At 43.8% G+C, this 11256-nt stretch overlaps 2 pseudogenes; one reads left to right on the forward strand and one right to left on the reverse strand.

The window, feature by feature from the left end:
* The first annotated feature begins 3846 nt into the window (after positions 1 to 3846).
* Positions 3847 to 4498, forward strand: LOC125963107 (ubiquitin-conjugating enzyme E2 D3-like; annotated as a pseudogene).
* A 1944-nt stretch (positions 4499 to 6442) lies between these two features.
* LOC101285837 (melanoma-associated antigen B4-like) lies at positions 6443 to 11256 on the reverse strand (annotated as a pseudogene).

An 11256-nucleotide genomic window follows, 5' to 3' on the forward strand; every position in this document is an offset into this window, starting at 1 on the left:
TCATAACACTCAGCATCGTCACATGAATTCTTGTTAGGGCTCAGGTCTCTATCTCTCTCTCTGCAAAACTGAGGCCAACCCCATTAGACAGAGACCCTCACCTCACTGAGACTTTCCAGGCTGAAATCAACCTGACATCTATGGCCAGAGCTTCCCGGGGATGACAACATCAGAGATTTTTCCGGGGCCTCCTTTTATGCTGTGCGTGCTACCCTTAGTCCACATTCAGATCCTCACCTTGACACATGATCAATCCTGTAACTCCACTCTCTGCTTTCCTGAAGCTGCTTGTCTTACATCAAGGTCCTACTCTCCTAAGAATTCCAAGTTAAAAGTCAGGGTGATCCTCATATGACCACAGTGAATTAACAGACTCATGATCAGCCTCAGGCTGGGAGGAGTGGAATGGCGCGAGCTCTGGACAAATTCAGACCAGAGGTCCAGTCCCAGCCATGTGACCTATTAGCTGTGTGAACTCAGGTCCATCACCAAGCTCCGTGAGCCTCAGGTGAAGTGGCTTTGTTAAGCCCTATTTTGCAGGGCTAGTGGCATGCAGGTAATGTATGTAAAACACCTGGCACAGCGCCTGGACCACATTGAGACTTTACACAATGTCTGTTTTTACCATGATTATGATTATTTTGGCTGCAGACGATACCACCCACCCTGAAGGAATTTTTAAATCCAGGAGATATCAGAGAATATGTGGCATTCTAGGACATGGAACACCAAATCAGTCCAAAGTGCTGTTTACAAAGAATCTTTAATTTCCCCAATAAATCAAATATGAAAATTACATTTTCCTTCCAACTGAATGAAATTCAAATATTCTAGAATTTGCTTCCAAGACTAACTCTTTCTTCCTTCCAAGCTGCCCTTTCATCTAAACAACCCCTATCGTCATTAATTTTACCGTCACCGAAAACGTACACCTCTCGTAGACTTTGCGGAATTACAACCAAAAAAAAAAAAAAAAACTGAATGCGAATGCCCTTTTAATAGAATGGGCTCTGACTCCTTGTCCCCCAGCAAAGAGTATCAGCCCACTGGCTTCTGAGTTTCCAGTTTCAGACTACTGTCACCTTTATTTCAAAGACACTCCTTGGAGATGATGTGCATAAAACACCTAGGTTGTGCACTGTGTTCACCTGCACTGGGACAGGAGCACGGGGCACGTTCCATCCCTGCCCTGGGTGGAGATTTCTCTCTGGTTTACTCATGATTTCAAAGTAACTGTTAAGGGCAGTTTTCCATTCCAGGCTTAAGTCTCTCAACTCTGAGACCCACCATCTGAGGGTCTGACCCCTGTTCAGTGTTTCCACAGCCTCACTGGCTGGCTCACCATACGGCCTAACTTAAAATTATCTCCCACTGCAGGACTTTTATATTGTCCTAAAGTCTCAAAGTGCCTTGCATCAGGACATTTACACTAGACTCCTCATGAGGAACCCCTCAACCCCCACTTCTTACCCCTGATTTTTATTGGGCCTTTAGATCTTCGTTCACCAGCTGCTTTCTATGAATGCTGCTCTTAGACTCTAGAATTCTACAGGCAGGGGTTGGGTCTATGTTTCTTAGCATCCCCAGTACCATCCAAAAGCCTTCTGAAGAGCAGACGCTAAATTGATATTTGAACAATTAAAGATCAGGGCTTCCCTGGTGGCACAGTGGTTAAGAATCCGCCTGCCAATGCAGGGGACACGGGTTTGAGCCCTGGTCCAGGAAGATCCCACATACCGCGGAGCAACTAAGCCCGTGCGCCACAGCTACTGAGCCTGTGCTCTAGAGCCCGCGAGCCACAACTGCTGAAGCCCACGTGCCACAACTACTGAAGCCCACGTGCCTAGAGCCCGTGCTCTGCAACGAGAAGCCACCGCAGTGAGGAGCCCACGCACCACAATGAAGAGTAGACCCACTCGCCGCAACTAAAGAAAGCCCTTGCAGCAACCAAGACCCAACGCAGCTAAAAATTAATAAAAAAAAAGAGCACGTGTGCAAGAAGGCAAAATACTGTGATTTCACTTCTCCCACATTCTTAAATAAGCTAACCGAATCCAGGTATATATACTTCAATTTTACAAAGAAAGACTAAAAGGAATAAAACAAACCAAGAAGTGAATACCTCTTCAGTTTTTTTTTCTGTATCTCATGATCACACAGACTTTACTGTGGAATAATTTCCTTTTTCACAAAAAATCCATATTCCAATTTTCCGAATGACAAGAAATGATTCGAGGATTTCCAGTTTGTGTTACATAATACCAAAACTCTTATTTCTCAACCTGATAAGCTGCACTAAATGTGTGAGTCATGTCATTAATAAACTTAGACTCTGAAGCTAAACACATCTTTAATTGAAAGGAACAACATTTAAAAATAGAAAAAAGAAAAATCTCCGATTTGTGCATATTGTCTAGGAACACAAATATATTATATGTTGTGTTCCCATGAGCCACACCTTGGCCCTCCACTAGTTGGAAGACTGACTGCTTTCTTTAAATACAATGTGAAGTATCCGCTCAGCCTTCACTAGGGACCGGAGGAGCTTTGGGACATGCCCTGGAACACCCACTGGCCAGCGTAGCAGTATGAGCCCTGGCTGCAGCTCTGGCTCAGGCTCTCTCTTCCTCATCTCTCAAAGCCTCTTCATACCAGGATGGGAAGGCACTGGGCTTGGTATCATTGACATTAGCCCCAAACTCACACATTCTTTTATATATCTATATCCATAACTATCCTGGAAGCACCCCATACTAGTTTACAAAGATCATGCTCATTCTTTTTTATAGCTACATAGTATAGTGCTCCACTCTGTGAATATACCATGTTTTTATCAATTAATATATTCACGGACATTGCAGTATTTTTACATTGTTGTGGATGTGCCTTCGGGGTTAATTTCTGAAAAATTGGAGTTACTGGCTCAAATGTAAATGCATATTTCCTTTTGTTGTATCGCCAAATTCTGTTTATGTTCTAATCTCGTTCTTTGACGTGTAGCTGTCCAGCTACACGTCAAAGAATGAGATTAGAACATTCTCTAACATTACATACAAAAATATACTCAAAACCAATTGAAGACCTAAATATACGAGTGGAAACCATAATGCTCCTAGAAGATAACATGGGTGGAACACTCTTTGACATAAATCATAGCAATATTTTTTTAGATCTGTCTCCTAAAGCAAAGGAAATAAAAGCAGAAGCAAACAAATGGAATATAATTAAAGTTAAAAGCTTTTGCACAGCAAAGGAAACCACTGACAAAATGAAAAGACAACCTGTGGAATGGGAGAAAATATTTGAAAATGATATGCTCAATAAGGGGTTAACATCCAAAATATATAAACAGCTCATATAACTCAACAGTTAAAAAAAACCCCAAATAACCCAATCGAAAAAATGGGCAGAAGACCTAAATAGACATTTTTCCAAAGAAGACATACAGGTGGCCAACAGGCAAATGAAAAGATGGTCAACATCATTAATCATCAGATAAATGCAAATTAAAACTACCATGAGGTATTACCTCACACCTATCAGAATGGCCATCATCAAAAAGAACAGAAATAACAAATGCTGGCAAGCACGTGGAGATCTGTACACTGTTGGTGGGAATGTAAATAGGTGTAGCCACTGTGGAAAACAGTATGTAGGTTCCTCCAGAAACTAAAAATAGAGCTACCATATGACCCAGCAATTCCACTCCTGGGTATGTATCCAAAAGAAACAAACAAAAAACAACAACCCCACCCCCTCACTAAGTTGGATGGTCTCCTTCAGGTTCTCGATGGTTCTCTGAGTCTAAGGGTTTCCACCGCTCATCTACCCTTCCCCCCAGCTTCGTCTACATGCCTCTGACCCCACCCTCCCAGTCCAACCTCTCTGTTTAGTAAGAAGGTGCCTGTGTCTGGCAGAGCCAGGATAGGATGAAAAGACAGTCCTTCCCAGCCGCCCGGATAATCAAGAGTTTTGACCGGATCTTTGAGCACACACCAGGACTGTGAGGGGCCAGAGGAAAAGCACAGACTATGGTGCTGAAAGGGATTAATAAGGAACTTAGTGATTTGGCCCGTGACCCTCCAGCACGCTGCTCTGCAGGTCCAGCTGGGGACAATATGTTTCATTGGCAAGCCACAATTATGGAAGCTAATGAAAACCCATATCAAGGTGGTGTATTCCTTTTGACAATTCATTTTCCTACAGACTACCCCTTCAAACTACCTAAGGTTGCATTTGCAACAAGAATTTATCATTCAGACATTAACACTAATGGCAGCATTTGTCTCAATATTCTAAGATCACAGTGGTCTCCTCCTTTAATTGTTTCTAACGTTCTTTCATCCATTTGTTCACTGCTATATGATCCAGACCCAGATGACCCCCCCTAGTGCCATAGACTGCATGGATCTATAAAACAGAGAGAGAGAAGTACAAAAGAATTTCTCAGGAACGGACTCAGAAGTATGCCAGGTATGCTACCTTAAAGTCAGAATAACCTGCATTATAGCCAGAATAAACTTTAAATTACTGTTAAAAAGGAAAAAAACACTAATTCGAAAAGATGCACGCACCCCAATGTTCATAGCAACATTACTGACAATTGCCAAGATGTATATACCACATCTTCTGTATACACACACACGCGTGCGCGCACGCGCGCACACACACACACACACACACACACACACAATGGAATACTAGTCAGCCACAAAAAAAGAACGAACTTTTGCCGTTTTGCAACAACATGGATGGAGTTGGAGGGTATTATGCTAAGTGAAATAAGAGATAGAGGAAGAAAAACGCTGTATGATACCACTTATATGGAGAATTTCAAAAATAAAGCAAACTAGGGAAATATGACAGACTCACAGATATAGAGAACAAACTAGTGGTTACCAGTGGGAAGAGGGAAGGGGGAAGGGCAGGGGAAGGATAGGGGATTAAGAAATACAAAATACTATGTATAAAATAAATAAGCGGGTTTCCCTGGTGGCGCAGTGGTTCAGAGTCCGCCTGCCGATGCAGGGGACACGGGATCGTGCCCCGGTCCGGGAAGATCCCACATGCCGCGGAGCGGCTGGGCCCGTGAGCCATGGCCACCGAGCCTGCGCGTCTGGAGCCTGTGCTCCGCAACGGGAGAGGCCACAACAGTGAGAGGCCGGCGTGCCGCAAAAAAATAAAAATAAAATAAAAATAAAAATAAATAAGCTACAAAGATATATTGCACAACAAACAGTATATAGCCAATATTTTATAATAACTGTAAATGGAATATAACCTTTAAAAATTGTGAATCACTCTGTTGTGTACATGAAACTTATAAAATATTGTACATCAACTATACCTCAATTAAAAAAGATCTACTCTCTTAACAACTTTCAAATATACAATACAGTATTATTAACTATAGTCGCCATGCTGTACATTACAGCCCCAGGACTTCTTTATTTTGTAAATGGTTTGTACCGTTTGGCCATTTACACCCATTTCATCCATCCTCCACCCCACACCTGTGGCAACCACCAATCTGTTCTCTGGGTGTTTTTTTTTTTTAAATTTCCACATATAAGTGAGATCATATAGTATTTGTCTTTGTCTGTCCCTCTGTGTTATTGCAAATGGCAGGATTTCCTTTTGTTTTTTTTAAATGGCTGAATAATATCCGAGGGAGAGTGAGAGTATGACTGTGTGTGTGAGTGTGTGTGTATCACATTTTCTTTATCCATTCATCCATCAATGAACACTTACGTTGTTTTCATGTCTTGGTTATGGTAAATAAATGAATATGGGGGGGTGCAGATATCTTTTCAAAAAAGTTGTTGTTCTCTTTTCCTTCAGATAAATTTCCGGGAGTGGAATTGCTGGATCGCACGGTAGTTCTATTTTCAATATTTTGATGAACCTCTATACTGTTTTCCATAGTGGCTGCATCAATTTACAGTCCCATAAACTCATATTTTCTTGAATAATTTAAGCACATCCTAAATGCAAAAGGTATATATCTTTTCCTGACTTTAAAAGGTGTATATCTTTTAAATTTTGGAAAAGAAAGACTGAATGGAGTACACCAAACCCATAGGTGAACAATTTTAATTTGTTTTCTCTATCTTCTTATCCTATTTTACTGGGGAGTTCTTTTACATTACCAAGGATATCCCTATTCCAATTCCATGCAGTCTTGCTCTGGATCACATCGATGATTTAAAAATTTTCAATTTGTATTTCAAAAAACAAAATTCTTACTTCTAAATCTGATAAAGAGCAATAAGTGTGTGCCCATGTCATTCATAAGCTTGTTCTGAATCTAAATAAACTTTCTTTTGAAAAGAAGATCACTTGAAAATTACCAAAAAAATAAGCCAACAGGAATTTATGCATATCAGGAACACTGGTTAACAGGCTTTACCAACCACAAAGTGAAGAATCGGCCTCTACCTCACTAAGGGTGACAGGAGCGACTGGATGTGGCCCTGGAATGTGCACTGGCCATGGCAGTAGTGCCAGCCCTGGCTGCAGCCCTGGCTCGGGCTCTCTCTCCCTCATCTCTCAAAGCCTCTTCATACCAGGATGGGAAGGCAGTGGGGACCCTATCATCGACCTTGGCCAAAAACTCCAGGACTTTCATTTTGCTGGTTTCAGCTTGGGCTCTTGATCGCTGTCACGCATCTGATGATACACCAGGTATTTTCCTGCACCAAATCTTCTGTGATAAGCTTCCTGGGCTCCACCAAGATGAAGTGCCTCTTTCCATCAAAAACACCCAAAACATTCAGGAATTCCCAGATCTCCTCCTCAGAGGCGCGGTCGCCATGCAAGAAGATCACACCGAGGACAGGCATCAGGGGCCCATTCTTCCGAAACCGCCCGCCACTGCTCCGACGCCCATCATCGGTGAGATCTAGCTTGCTGACAAGGGCATAGGAATCACCACTCGGCTTGACTTCCTTCAAGTCAAGGCCGCAGACCAGTTCCATGTGCTCAGTGGCTCTCCTTAGGATCTCAGGGAATTGTTTCCTGTACATTTTGTTGACAACCTTCAGCATGTCTACCTTCATGATGGGCTCTTTTATATTTCTGCAGTAGGAATTGCATCAACATCCCTGCCTTCATGGTTAGAAGGTCCTTCCGTAAGCTCTCAGTGGAGGCTGAGGCTTTAGAGCGACGTGCACTTTCTCATCTTGGCTCTTGACATCTTTTTCGGACATTGTGCATGAAATAGCTGAGAAGTAACGATGGTGGATGTGGATCTCTGAGGCTCCTAGGAATGCCAGCCACCGGGGAGTCCAAGGAAACATCCCCAAAACAGGAGAGGAAGAGAAGGGGGACTCTTCCCTGCTCAGTGGTTTGAGCACCCTGGAGATCCTGGGTCTCACCCCGGGCATGCTGGCATTTCTCACGAGCACTGAGTTTACTCTTGTGACCCTAGGGAATGATGAGTGTGATCAGGAACAGCAGGCGGGAGTGTGGGTGATGCCCGCACTTGGAGGAGGGAGGAGGAGGGGGAATGAGATGATGTGAGGACCTTCAGCAGGGAGATTCCACGTAAGCTTTAACCAAGTCCATCTCTGCAGGTTTCCTTGAGGGCACTGCCCTAGGACTCTGCAGGGCTCTTGTTCTCCTGGTCAACCTGTCCCTGAGAACCCAGTGGAGAAACGGTGAGCCTTAGGCTGCAGCCTGCCTGCCCTGTGTTTTACTGACTAGGGTGACAGCATGGTTGATAGTGGGGCCACTTGTGTTTTTCAGTGCAGGGGGTCTTCTATGTTTAGCTTTAGGATTATCATGACAGCTCTTGGCAAGGCCTGGAAACTCCCCTCTCTGTTACTCTAAAGGTGACACCCCAAAGCTCTCCGGGACCCACAAGAAGGAAGTGAGAGGGGCACCTCAGCCCACCACTCTTATCAGGGGGAACCCAGTAGTTAAAGCTCTGTGGGTACCTCTCTGTCCTGAGCTTGTTAGATCCTAAGTCATCATTTGGAGTCCTCACTTGGATACCGCACAGGGTCATGGACTCTTCCTTTTGCTGACTGAGGGCTGGACCTTCAGACCAAGGATCTCACCTCCTTCCAGAACTCATAAAAAATGGGATGGGGATCCATGAAAGAAATAATTGATAAGCTAGATTTCATTCCCTTAAACTTCTAATCTGCAAAAATACACCAGCAAGAGAACAAGAAGATGAGCTACAGTCTCAGAGGAAATATTTGCAAAAGACAGATCTGATGAAGGCTTTTATCCAAAATATACAAAGAACTCTTAAAATTCAATAAGAAGGAAACTAACAACCCGATTAAAAAAATGGACAAAAGATATGAACAGATACCTCACTAAGGAAGATATACAGATGGCAAACAAGCATATGAAAAGATGCTCACCATCATGTACCATTAGGGAACTGCAAATTAAAATTACAACCAGAAACCACTACGTGCCAAAATCCAGAGGACTGACAGCACCAAATGCTGGTGAGGATGGGATTCAACAAGAACGCTTTCATTGTTGGTGGTGATGCAAATGGTATAGCCACTTTGGAAGCCAGTTTGCAAGCTTCTCAGTAAACTAAACATATTCTATACTGTTGGTGGGAATGTAAATTGGTCCAGCCACTATGGGAAACAGTATGGAGGCTCCTCAAAAAATCAAAAATAGGGCTTCCCTGGTGGTGCAGTGGTTGAGAGTCCGCCTGCCGATGCGGGGGACGTGGCTTCGTGCCCGGGTCCGGGAGGATCCCATGTGCCACGGAGCGGCTGGGCCCGTGAGCCATGGCCGCTGAGCCTGCGCGTCCGGAGCCTCTGCTCCGCAGCGGGAGAGGCCGCAGCAGTGAGAGGCCCGCGTACGTCAAAAAAAAAAAAACAAAAAATCAAAAATAACATACGATATTATCGGCAATCCCACTACTATCCAAAGGAATTGGAATCAGGACCTTGAAGAGATATCTGCATTCCCATGTTCATTGCAGCATTATTCCTAATAGCCAAGCTATGGAAGCAACCTAAATGTCCACCGATGGATGAATGGATAAAGTGTAAAGTATACATACAATGGAATATCATTCAGCTTTAAAAAGAAGCTAAAACTTCTCCAGCTATGACAGCGTGAACAAATCTAGAGAACATTATGTTCCAGTGAAATAAGCCAGACACAGAAGGACAAATACTACATGATGTCATTTATATGAGGAATCTAAAATAGTCAAAGTCAGAGAAGCAGAGAGTAGAGTGGTGGTTGCCAGGGGCTATGGAGATGGGGAAAATGAGAAGGTTTTAATCAAAAGTTACAAAGTTTCAGTTATGCAAGGTAAATCCTAGGGATCTACTATACAGCATAGAGTTTACAGGTAAGAATACTATATTGTACACTTTCTAACAGGTTAAATCTTATGGTAAGTGTTCTTATCACACACACAAAATAAAAAGGGTGGGAGGAAACATTTGGAGGTCATAGATATGTTTATGGCATAAACTGCGGTGACTGATAGTTTCACAAGTGGATACTTATCTCCGAACTCATCAATTTGTATACATTAAATACGTACGGTTTTTGTATGCCCATCCTACCTCAATAAATTGTTTTTTTTAAAAAAAAAACAACTAAACATACTCTTACCATACAATCTAGTAATCATGCTCCTTGGTATTTACCAAAATGAGTTGGAAACTTACATCCACACAAAAACCTGCACACCGATGTTTATAGCAGCTTTACTCATAATTGCCAAAACTTAAAAGCAACAAAGGTGTCCTTCAGCAGGTAAATGGATAAATAATGGAATACTGTTCAGTGCTAGAAATAAATATCAAACCATGAAAAGACATGGAGGAACCTTAGATGTGTATTACTAAGTGAAAGAAACTAATCTTAAAAGGCTACATGCTGCGTGATTCCAACTACATGACATCCTGGAAAAAGGCAAAACTATAGAAAAAGCAAAAAGACCAGTGGTTGCCAGGGGTTGGGGGCAGGGAGGGATGAATAGAGCACAGAGAATTTTTAGGGTAGTGAAATTACTCTGTATGACACTATAATGGTAGATACAAGTCATCATACGTTCGTCAGAACCCACAAAGTGTACACCACCAAGAATGAAGCCTAATGTAACTCTGGACTTTGTGTGCTAATGATGTGTCAATGTAGCTTCATAGATCGTAGCAAACGGCCCACTCTGATGGGGGATGTTGATAGTGGGGGAGGTGTGAGCTGTGTCGGGGAAGAGGGTACATGGGAACTCCTTGTACTTTCTGCTCCATTTTGTTGTGAACCTAAAACTGCTTTAAAAAAAAATAAAGTGAACTAAAAAAAAAAACTGATGGGGGGTGGTGGTTGTTGCTCAGCCTCACACCCTTCCCTGGGGATTTAAGTCTTGAGTGCAGGTGCAGGGCCAGTTTTCCCCTCTATGCAAGAGTGGGTGGGCCTCTCAGTCCTCACTCAGTTTCCTTGATTTGACTCCTGGCAGGGCCTGAGGCTCCCCTCTTTCTCGACCTGAGGACATTTCTTCAGAGAAAGGCTCTTATTTCCCTGAGATCCAATAGGAGGAGGTGAGGGTGGCCTTACTTGGCCACACCTGCCATGCCATGAGTGACAACTGTATCAGGCAGGTTGAGACCATATGATGGTGATCCCACTCAGGGTTCTAACTCAGTACCCTAAATCTGACTCACGTGAAGGCCTAAGACTCCCCCCTCTGCTGCCCTGGGACCTCCCCCTCAAACCAAGTTCCGCACTTTTCTGTGATCCCCGAGAAGGATATGAGGCCGTCTCTTCCTGACATTTACACCAGGATCTGTCACGGCAACAGGGAGGATTCTGTGAGGTCTCCGCTGATATGGGTTTGGTGGGCCCTGAACTCTTCAGGGTGCTCACCTTCCTCCTGGCGCACCTTGGAAATCCTATCTCTACTGACCTGAGTTGGCCAACCTCAGGCCAAAGTCTTCACTTTCTCAACCTCTTACGTGGAAATCAGGTTCAGCCACATCTTGCCAAGGCTGTCTGGGGACTCTGAGGGCTGACGGCAGGGTCAGGAGTCCATGGGACACACCGTTCGGGGGTGGCGGGTGTGCTTCCTTCATTCCTCATTCAGGGTCCTCACCACCACATGTGGCAGAGACTGGGACTCCTCCCTCTACTGACCTGAGCTCATCCTCCTAGGTAGGACTCACAAGTCCCTGAGAACCCTGAAGAGTAAGTGAGGGCATGCTCAGGCTGACAACTTTGCCTGGCATGTTGCTCTCCCCAGGCCACCCGTAAGGGGCCCTTCAT

This window comes from Orcinus orca, chromosome X, assembly GCF_937001465.1.
Source record: "Orcinus orca chromosome X, mOrcOrc1.1, whole genome shotgun sequence".
NCBI lineage: Eukaryota > Metazoa > Chordata > Mammalia > Artiodactyla > Delphinidae > Orcinus > Orcinus orca.